We start from the raw sequence: 12197 nt of genomic DNA, 5'->3' as shown, positions 1-12197 counted from the left end.
ACCTATCCCTTTCTATTACTAAAGTAAACATAACAGATTTGTGATCGCTATCACCAAAGTGCTCACCTACTTCGTAGTCTAACACCTGGCCGGGCTCATTACCCAGTACCAAATCTAATGTGGCTTCGCCCCTTGTTGACCTGTCTACATACTGTGTCAGGAAGCCCTCCTGCACACACTGGACAAAAACTGACCCATCTATAATACTCGTACTATAGTGCTTCCAGTCAATATTTGGAAAGTTGATGTCCCCCATGAAAACTACCCTGTCTCTCTTACTCCTATTGAGAATCATCTCTACTATCCTTTCCTCTACATCTCTGGAGCTATTCGGAGGCCTATGTAAAACTCCCAACTAGGTCTCCGCTCCTTTGCTGTTTCGAACTTCAGCCCATACTACCTCAGTTGACGAGTCCCCAAACATCCTTTCTGCAACTGTAACATTTTCCTTGACCAACAATGTCACACCTCCCCCTGTTTTATCATCTTCACTGTTCTTACTGAAACATCCAAATCCTGGAACCTGCAACAACCATTACTGTCCCTGCTCCATCCATATCTCCAAAATGGCAACAGCATCGAAGTCCCAAGTACCAACCCATGCTTCAAGTTCACCCAGCTTATTCCGGATGCTCCTGGCGTTGCCGTAGACACCCTTCAAACCAACGTCTTGCTTGCTGGTGCCATTTTTTGTCCCTGAACCTTGATGTCGGACCTCCCTACTCTCAACCTTTTCTATACTCGAACTACACGTTTGGTTCCCATCCCTCTGCTGGGTAAGTTTAAACCCACCCCAATAGCCTTAGCGAATTCCCCTCCCCACCCCAGGATAATGGTACACCTCTGGTTCAGATGAAGACCATCCTGTTTGTAGAGGTCCCACCTACTCCAGAAAGAGCCCCAATTATCCAAGAATCCAAAACCCTTCCTCCTGCACCATCCCTGTAGCCACGTTGCATCTAAACTGAGGGGCACTAATCTCCTGGCAGGGAATTTTGCTATTGCCACCCAGGGCGGTTTATATTAACATGGTGGGGAATGAGAACCTGAGCAATAGGTCAGCAAGTAAAATAATGGAGGAGTCGTCAGAGACTAAAGCTTGTAAGGCTAAGAGAAACAACAGAAAGGGAGACGTGACTAAATTTGGTGGAACTGACTGAATGAGCTGTGTTTGTTTTAATACAAGGAATATGACAGGTAAAGCAAGTGAACTTAGAGCCTTAGTTGAGAGAGGGATAAGACTGGCAGCTTAACACTCCAGGCTTTAGATGTTTCAGGCAAGATAGAAGGGGATGTAAAGGTGGTGAGAGAGTTGCGTCACTGATTAGAGAGAATACCACATCTATACCTTGGAGGTCTCATTCAGCGAGGCAATATGGATACAGCTCAGGAATAGGAGGGATGCAATCACTTTGATGGGATTGTACTACAGACCTCCCAACAGTTAGCAGGTGATACAGGGACAGATTATGAAAATGTGAAAACAAAATGTTTATGGTGAGTGATTTTAACTTCCCCTTTATTAACTGGGACTTGCATTGCGCCAGGGGCTTGGTTGAGGGTGATGGTGTGAAGGATGGTGTCCAGTCTAATGGACACATTGAGCTTCCATCTAACCAAGGGGCCAGAAGTGACATCCACATCCCACAAATAAGTAAAAAAAGAACAAATGCCATATGCATGGCATGATCCAGAGAGGAATGGAAACTGCAACCACTGAATTTGATTGAAAGATTAAATTGTTGTGTGCCTTCTCTAAATTAGAAAAGCTGTTGTTGAAACAATGTGTTGAAGGCAGACTCTGCCCTATTGATATTGTCACCATTTGCACATCGAATGGTGAATTCCTAAACAGCTGGAATACACACAGGACTGGATTGTGTCGCCTGCTCAAAGAATAATAAATTACGGAAGGTGAGTGACCTAGTGTAAAGTACATTGCAGTAAATGCACAGGATCCATGTTAGGGGCAGCAATCTGATTACTGCTGGCCTATGGCATGGATTGTGGTCTAAATAGAGCAACACGGCCAGCATTTAAATAGAGACAGGATCAGTTCACTGACTCAAGCTCCTTATGATGTAACTGTTGTATTTATCTCATAGTTTCAGACACTGATAGTCCTGTTGGAAATATCTGTTTCGGTTTATTTTAGAGTCCCCATCATATGCAGTTTGTTTATTCTTTCCACGCAGGTATCATAAATGGTGAAGTTTCACTGTTGTTATCAGACTTTATAAATCATGGAATAGGAGCCAACAATTTATAAATCAGCAAAGAGCAGATTACAGCAACAAGCTCACCAAGAAACATGACCCAGTGTCATCTGGGACCGCAGAGGAACAGAGAGGGGAAAGACGGTTTTTACATTAAAACAAACACATCCATATCTCTTATTGATTACCATACAATCTTGAGGAAAAAACACGTAATGTGAAGAACAGAGAAATAAGATGATAAGATAGCTATTTTCATGAAATTTTGTGATGTGGTCACTATTTAACTCGAGCTGAACGCTGCTCATAGAGAATCTAAAACTTGCTTCTGAACTCAACCCTCAGTTCTTCTCTCCTAAAAAATCTGGAGGTTTCTGCTATGAAGTGAAAACAGAACTAATTGTTTCATGTGTTTATATTGTCAGTCATAAACCCAAAATACAAACAACTTATTCCATTAAACTCAGGTTATCCAATGCCTTTGGTTGGAGTCACATGTCATCTTGGAATTGATCAATGAAGGTCACTGTTCTCTAATAATTTTGAAGTTTAAAAAATATCTTCACAGCGCTAACTCACATCCATATGCCTCCCTTATTAAACAAAACAAAATTCCAAAAACGATAATATATGTTTACAAACCTCTAATCACAGCAGGTGCAGCAAGACATTAGGAAATGTAATGCCTCCCTGGGGTAGTATTAGAAATCAAACCCCAGTATTCCTGGAGTCGTCAGAAGTTAGATTTTATAAATGCATACATTTCCCACATTACTTGACTTTTAGACCCAGCAAACATGAATCAGGTATTTAACTACAGATAAACAATTATAAGCCATTGAAGTACAACATTACTAGTAAAAACTCTAATTCTGTCCATACACACATGCTGACAGACACAAAACACAAAGATTGAAATGTCAGGACAGTAGGCCTTTGTTTGATGAGATGACCTTTTTTTTTGTTGATCTAAACATTGCTTCTGTCTTCCTTCTCCAGTGACTTCCCCTTGCGGAAGGTGCAAGGTGGCTGGTTCATACTTATAAAGTCTCTAGCTTACTAGTTAAAAGCCTCAGCTTATGATGGTGGATGCTGAGAGGATGTTTCCCTTATCAACTGAGGTGTCCTGTCAAAATCTAAGGGCACAGATTATAAAAAACAACTTTGTCTCTCCCACTAAAAACAGATAAGGAGAAATTTCCTCTGAGAGTTGTTGATCTTTAGAATTTTTTTTCACAGTGAACAAGTGGCATCAGGTTATTGAGTAGATTCAAGGCTATGCTGGGCAGATTCTTGCTCCCATACTTATGATCCTCGTCGATATTATTGGACAAATCCAACCCCAGACTGAAATCTGGCTCAATAGATCATATTTTCTTTTATTTCAACTAGTAGTCTCTCAATGAAATATAAAAACAAATCTGCAACAGTGTTTAACAGTAAAAACATAAATCTGTTATGCAAAACAGATTGGGGTGACACAGTGGCTCAGTGGTTAGCACTGCTGCCTCACAGCACCAGGATCACAGGTTCGATTCCACGCTTGTGTGGAGTTTGCACATTCTCCCAGTGTCTACGTGGATTTCCTCCCACAGTCCAAAGATGTGCAGGTCAGGTGAATTGGCCATGTTAAATTGTCCATAGTGTTAGCTGCATTAGCCAGAGGGAAATGGGTCTGGGTGGGTTACTCTTCGGAGAGTCAGTGTGAACTTGTTGGGCCGAAGGACCTGTTTCCACACTGTAGGGGATCTAATCTAAAAGAAATTAAGATAAAATAGATTAACCCAACATTAAAGATTAACACACTTAAAGATTTTTAAAACAAAGTAATTCCATTAATCCCAAAAGAACACTCTCTTACTGGACTCACCGCAGAGAATTTCCTTCTCTATCACCCTGTAGGGCTTAATTTAGTTATGGCTTCAATTAGAACATAGAACATAGAAAAATACAGCGCAGTATAGGCCCTTCGGCCCTCGATGTTGCGCCGATCCAAGCCCACCTAACCTACACTAGCCCACTATTCTCCATATGCCTATCCAATGCCTGTTTAAATGCCCATAAAGAGGGAGAGTCCACCACTGCTACTGGCAGGGCATTCCATGAACTCACGACTCGCTGAGTAAAGAATCTACCCCTAACATCTGTCCTATACCTACCACCCCTTAATTTAAAGCCTTATACAACTGCAACATGACCTCAGGGCTCCGGAACTCAATTCCTCTACCAATAAAAGCCAGTATGGCTTATGCCTTCTTCACCGCACTATTTACCTGGGTGGCAACTTTCAGAGATCTGTGTACATGGACACCAAGATCCCTCTGCTCATCCACACTACCAAGTATCCGACCATTAGTCCAGTACCCAGTCTTTTTGTTACTCTTACCAAAGTAAATCACCTCACACTTACTTACATTGAACTCCATTTGCCACCTTTCTGCCCAGCTCTGCAAATTATCTATATCCCACTGTAACCTGCCACATCCTTCCTCACTGTCAACAACTCCACCGACTTTTGTATCATCCGCAAACTTGCTCACCCAACCTTCTAGCCCCTCCTCCAGGGCATTTATAAAAATGACAAATAGTAATGGTCCCAAAACAGATCCTTGCGGAACCTGATGGCCTTTTCCTGGAACCTTCATAGACGAGACCATGAACTCTCTCCTCCATTTTGATTCAAAATGTTTGAAAGATCTCCTGGTCATATTTCCTACAGTTGTAACTTTTAAAAACTTCATTCATCGGATGGGGGTATAGGTGGCATTTATTTATTAGATCTGATTTTTATTGAATACAAATTTCACTGTCCAATATAGTGGGATTTGAATGCATTTTTCCAAGGTGTTTTGGATTACAAAACCAGTGTGATTATAACTATGACGTCCCCACATGATTGCTATATACAATACTCCAGCTGTTGCTGCATCAGAGCTTTATAAAGGTGTCCACTACAAAGTATTCAATACAAGACACTTCCACCCTGACCATCTCCCACAACTCCCATCACTCCCTAACTCTGAGATGAATATTTGGAGCAACATGTGAGGATTCACTACTGGGTACAACACAGAAAGAGACAAGGCCCTTGTGGCTAATGGGGCAGTACCAGTGGGTCTTGAGCTCAGCACTACTGTAGCTATGGCAACCTGGGAAATGGTGGTGGGACGGGGTCCTATCTAGTCTTAGGTAAAATAAAGAATTGCGTATGCTAGAGAAACTCAGCAGGTTTGGCAGCATTTGTGGAGAGAAAGCAGAATTAACATTTCAAGGCCACAGACCTTTCCTCAGAACTCACTTCTGATAAAGAGACAAAACGTTAACTCTGCTTTCTCTGCATAGATGCTACCAGGCCCGCAGAGTTATTCCAGCAATTTCCTTTTTTTTAAATTCCTTTCTGATTTTAGGTGGACTCACTATTTTATAAATCCTTGTGTGATCAAACTGATGATTGTTTGCTGCCATGACAACATTCTGCTTACTAAGTGAAGGGTCCAATGCTGTGAATTGGGGATAGTGGTGAACTGTTTAATACAAATGCTAGACATGCAGCGGGCACTAGGACCCAGCAGCCAACAAAGAATCCGCTGGAGAAACACGTTAAACTCCATCTGGTGGCTGAAATGAGAAGTGCCTAGAGAAAGGACTGAATTCTTTGGAAATTGTCAGATTGTGGGCATTTCGCATTTTATCTCAATCTCTTCAAAGACCGCCCACTAGATCTAAATAATACACAGGATTGGGTCAGAATCTGGTTGCCTTTAGGTTTTGAGGTGTAATTTGTAGCAAATTGTCAGAGTTTAATCTGTGTTTCTCAGAACTCACTCTGACTGTGACTAAGATTAGTTTTGTAACAGACCCACACAGACATTGCAATACTCTGTTTGCAGAGTTCAAACTGCACAGACAAGTGACTTTGTTGAATGAGCAGAAGGGAGAAAAAAAACAGGATAAAGTGAAAAATAACTATATGAATGTGATTGAGCCTGGCTCTGTGTGGAAGAGTTCAGGGATACAGTAGGATGGCTCATTCACACAATATTGGGTAACACTGGGATGATTAATTAACCCCAGAGCCTCTGCCTAATTCCCATCCCTCATTAGTCACCTGTCAGTGACTTCTCTGACAATTCTGAAATAAGAAAAGCTCCTTTTAACTGGGGTAATTGTATCATGGCATGATGCTCCTTCAGTAAACAGGGATAAAGTTGGTTTTGTACTTACCCTTGTGGAGGGTAGAAAAGCGAATACAGGATATCCCTCTGCAACCAGATCAGACAGAGTCAATGTGAAGTAAACTCTAAGACCAGAAGACCGTAAGACACAGGAACAGAAATTAGGCCATTCAGCCCATCGAGTCTGCTGCAGCATTCAATCATGGCTGAGAGGATTCTCAACCCCATTGTCCCACTTTCTCCCCGTCACCCTCAATTTCCTTGAAACTCAAGAACCTATCTATTTCAGTGTTAAATATATTCAGTGACCTGGCCTCCACAGCCTTCTGTGGCAGTGAATTCCATGAATTCCCTACTCCCTGGCTGAAGGCATTTCTCCTTATCTCTATTCTAAAAGGTCTTCCCTTTCCCCAAAGGTATGCCCTGGGGTCCTAGACTCTCCTAACAATGGAAACATCTTCCCAACATCTACTCTGTCCAGACCATTCCATATTCTGAATGCTTCAATTAGATCCCCTCTCATCCTTCTAAACTCCAAGTATAAACCCAAAGTCCTTGAACATTTCTCATATGTTAAGCTTTTCATTCCTGGGATCAGTCTCGTGAACCTCCTCTGAACATGGTCCAGGGCCAATACATCCTTCCTGAGATATGGGGCCTAAAACAGCACAATACGCCAAATGTGGCCTGACCAGAACCTGCAAATTTAATTTGAGAGAATCCTATAAATGATTTGGATGTGAGTTTAAGAGGTATAGTTAGTAAGTTTCCAGATGACACCAAAATTGGAGGTGTAGTGGACAGTGAATAAGGTTACCTCAGATTACAATGGGATCTTGATCAGATGGGCCTATGAAGACTGACATGAAGTAATTATTCAGGTCCTCAGTCATTTCTTTGTTCCCCAATACTATTTCCCCACAGTCGTTTTCCAGCGGCCCAGTGTTCACTTTTGCCCTTTATATATCTAAAGAAACACTTAGTCTTCCTTTATAACACTGGCTAGGTTACTCTCATATTAAATCTTCGTCTTTCTTATTTTTGTTGCCCTCTGTTGGTCTTTGTAAGTTTCCCAATCCTCTGGTTTCCCACTGCCCTTTGCCACATTATATGCTTTCCCTTTTGTTTTTATGCTATCCCTGCCTTCCCTGGTCAGCCAGGGTTGTCTCATCCTCTCTGTACCATGCTTCCTTTTCCTCGGGATAAATCTCTGCTGTGTCTCCTGAATTACTCCCAGAAACCCCTGCCATTGTTGTTCCACTGCCTTTCCTGCTGGGCTCCTCTCCCAGTCAATTCTACCCAGCTCCTCCCTTATGCCTCTGTCATTGCCTTTATTCAGCTATAATACCATTACTTTTGATTCTGTCTTCTCCTTCTCAAATTGCAGAGTATGTTCAATCATATTATGATCACTGACTCTATAAGGGCACCTTCACCTTACTCTCCCTTATCAAGTCTGCCTCATTGCACAACACTAAATCCAGTATTGCCTGTTCCCTAGTGGGCGCCACCACAAGTTGAAAAAAAGCCATCTCATAGACATTCCACAAATTCCTTTTTGTGCAATCCACTACCAAACTGATTTTCCCAGTCCATCTGCATATTGAAATCCCCCATGATCATTGTAACATTGCCTTTTCTACACGTCTTTTCTACCTCCTGGTGTATCTTGTGCCCCAGCTCCTGACTACTGTTTGGGAGCCTGTTCATAACTTCAACGATGTTTGTTTTACCTTTGCAGTTCCTCAGTTCTTCCAGCACAGATTCTACACCATCTAACTCTAACTCTGTTTTTTCCTATTGATTTAATTTCATTTCTCACTAATAAGGCAACCTTACCCCCTCTGCCCATCTACCAATCTTTTCGATAAGACCTATATCTTTGAATATTCAGCTCCCAATCCTGATCCCTGCAGCCATATCTCCATGATGCCCACCATGTCATACCTGCTCATTTCAATCTACACCACAAACTCCTTTGCTTTATTCCTTTTACTGTGTGCATTCAGATATAACACCTTGAGTCCTAGATTATCTGTCTCTCTTCTCATTGTCATTGGTTTGTCCAGTGTATTTGAAGTTTGATTGCTAACTCTTTTCAGATACTCTGTCCTATTTGTCTCTGTGATGGAAAGCTTACTAACCTGTCCTGAGTTCTGCACTCTTACCACCTCTTTTAACTCGGGTCTGCTAATGTCCCCTATAAATGACACACACACCCCCGCTGCCCCGCCCCATTTAGTCTAAAGCTCTGTCTACAACCCTAGTTATGTTATTCACTCAGACTCTGGTCCCAACACAGTTCAGATGAAGACCGTCCCCTCGGAACAGCTCCCTCCTAGTGCTACTACTAGTGCTAATGTCCCATGAATTCAAACCAATTTCTCCCACACCACTCTGTTTACCTGCTTCATCTTATGGACCCTGTGCCAGTTAGTTCATGGCTCAGATAGTAATAGAGATTATTATATTTTTGGTTCTGCTTTTTAATTTAGCTCCTGGCTGCTCATACTTCCTTAGCAGAATCTCTGCCCTAGTTTTACCTATGTTGTTGGTACCTACGTGGATCATAATCACTGGGTCTTTACCCTCCCAGTCCAAGTTCCTCTGCAGACCAGGTGAAGTATCCTGAATCCAAGCACCTGGCAGGCAACACAACCTTTGGATCTCTCGATCCTGCTCACAGGTCAGTGTCTATGCCCTAACTATACTATCCCCAATTACAACAAAATTTTTCTTCTCTCCCTGAATGGCTCCCTACACCACGTTGCTATGGTCAGTCAGTTCATCCTCACTGCTGTCCCCAAAACTCTTGAACACGTTGGTCAAGGATAAGCACTGAGACTCCTGCAACTCTACCTCCTGGATCCCTCTACCTGCCTCACTCACAGCCACACCCTGCTGTTCCTGACCACTGGCTGAATTAGTATTAGTTAGTCTAATGGGTGTGACCACCTCCTGAAACACAACATCCAGGTAACTCTCTTCACCCTCCCTGATGTGTTGCAGCGCTTGAAGCTCAGACTCCAGCTCATCAACCTTGAGCCAGAGTTCTTCCAGCAATGAACATTTAACTGCAGATACGGTCACTGGGAATCGCAATGGGGTCCATCAACTCCCACATCATGCAGAAACAACACATCATCTGACCCTCCATCTTTATTTTATTTAGTTTTTGATTTGGTTTTTTAAGCATTTTTTACTGTTTTGTATCTCTATGTATGTTGTGACTAATACATTAACAAGATTCAGTTTAGCACAGTTTCAAATTTAGCAGACCCCCTTATTAGCCAATCAAATCGAAGCCCTCCTGTGACGTCCCCATTCAGTTTTCCCCTCAGATTCAGAATCCCTTACCTTCCCAAGTTGCTCTTCACTCTTCTGCCCTGAAAGATATGTCAACTTGTGTTTTTATTTTTCTCCCATTTGTGCTTTGAGTGGTAAATAAATATTGTGCACACTTGTATTTTTAGTTCAGTAACAAGAGTATGTGGAATTAAATTTATTGTGAAATATAGATTATTAGAGTTGCTTTCTGAATTGTTGGCCATTAAATGATTAAGCATGTTTTTGTTAAATAGCTGTACTCCCTATATCTTGTAATCCTATCCCCCTTAGTGTTATAGGTATAATTTTTGTTGACTTAGCTCAGTGGTTGGACAGCTGATTTGCAATTCAGAATGATACCATCAACATGGATTCAATTCCTGGCTGAAATCACCATAGAGATCCTCCTTCTGAACATCGCCCTTGCCTGAAGCATGGTTCCCTTCAGATTAAACTCATTTCCAATCATCCCTCTCTCATGAGGGAGCAGTCCTCTGTGACTATGGCAACTTTACTTATTGGTTTCAAATGTCAGTGATGTTAAATTGTAATGATGTAGTTTGTTGTTATGGTGCAGAAAGAGGCCATTTGTCCCAGAGTCCATGCCAGTTCTCTGCAGAGCAATTCAGTGAGTTTCATTCCTCTGCATTTCCCTTTATCCCTGTAAGTTTATTTCCCTTAGATAATTTGCAATTTATCACAATAACTTGGTTGATAAATGTCAATATCGTGTTTAGCTGTGACAGGAAGTAACGATATTGATTTGCCCATATCAGTTTCTCCATTGCTGCTTTCTTTCTGCTGTTCAAACCTATTTCCCCTCTTCTATGCTGAAGAGTTATTGACGGACTGATAACAAAAGACAAATATAATGTATTGTTGAACCCATTGGATTATTTTATGATCTGTTCCAGGTTTGCAACATTGCTTTAATTTAGGTGTTCAATCTGATTCACTTTCTCTAATCACAGAGTCAGCTTGTGAACACTTTTTAACGTCATTTTCCGTGTATATTGTTTTCCTTCCTCTTCTATTCTCTGTGTTGAGGCCTGCTGAACAAGCTATATCACGACCATCCTTGCCTTCTCATCATGCCCTCTCCTTTACTCCTCTGCTAGTCTTGGCATTCAGCTTTGACTGGCTCCCACCCACTGCATAAACACGCGGTGCACTGCTTTCAACACAGGATTGCTGTGGCCTTCCTAAATTATTGCATTGAAACAAAAACTGTGACAAGAGAATCAAGTCAAACCACAGGTGGCGGTATTTTAATGTGCCAGCATGATACACTGCCCCTTCATTTTATAAAGGAAATTGCATCTAAAAAATCTTTATGGCCAGAATAAAATTAATTCTGTTCTCATTAGTCAGTGGCACTTGTGCTTTCAATATATTCCAGTTCTAAATGGTAACAATATTGCAAATATTCATCTTTTATTTTCAGCAAATAATTGAATTCCAGGTTTGTTTGTTCCTGTGTGTAGTGCAGATAAGTGTAACAGCAGGGACTGTTTACTATTTATTAAATCTGTGTTATTGTGGCACTGTGCTTCAACCCAAAGGTGTAACATAGTTGGTGCTGACTGAGGTCATTATGGCTTGATGGCTGATGTTCAAAATGCACAGTAAGTTTGATGGGTTAAGTGACATTTGTCAATTCTGAAGGTAGCCATAAGAATGTCTTTTCAAAATTACTGGTGGCTGCTGTTGATTCATTAGTTAGTCTTCACTTTAGAGTAAACTCCATAGATACCATTTGTTACTCAGGCTTCTTGTCATCCTTTTGTTTTCCCTTTAGAGTGGGGAAGCACGAAGACTGGTGAACAGGACAACCTCATCAGCACAACCATGAACTGTGTACTTCAGGTGCCACAATATATACCTCAGGAACAGAGATTTGATATTCGTGTATTGGTAAGAAATATGTAATAACTATAAGAAATGGCAGTCCAGCTTTTTAGCTTCCCTTCTGAAAGACCTTTCGTACAAAGCCAGGAATTTTATTTAACAGGTTACGGTTCATTATTCAGGTTGCTTCTTTATTTGTTATTAAAATGATCAACGATGTTTGTTTTACCTTTGCAGTTCCTCAGTTCTACCAGCACAGATTCTACACCATCTAACTCTAACTCTGTTTTTTCCTATTGATTTAATTTCATTTCTCACTAATAAGGCAACCTCACCCCCTCTGCCCACCTACCAATCTTTTCGATAAGACCTATATCTTTGAATATTCAGCTCCCAATCCTGATCCCTGCAGCCATATCTCCATGATGCCCACCATATCATACCTGCTCATTTCAATCTGCACCACCAGCTCATTTACCTTATTCCTTAGTTGTCAGTCTCCAGCTCCCATTGGTGCACGGGAAACATCCTGGTTTGTAAAAAATGACTGCCAGTCTGCACACACAACCAGATACAAAACAATCTCACATTCATAAAGCGACATCCTACAGAGGCTGAAGATCTAAAATAA

The sequence above is a fragment of the Chiloscyllium plagiosum genome, chromosome 38 (genome assembly GCF_004010195.1).
Source record: "Chiloscyllium plagiosum isolate BGI_BamShark_2017 chromosome 38, ASM401019v2, whole genome shotgun sequence".
NCBI classification, from domain to species: Eukaryota; Metazoa; Chordata; class Chondrichthyes; order Orectolobiformes; family Hemiscylliidae; genus Chiloscyllium; species Chiloscyllium plagiosum.
This window is presented reverse-complemented; position numbering follows the sequence as displayed.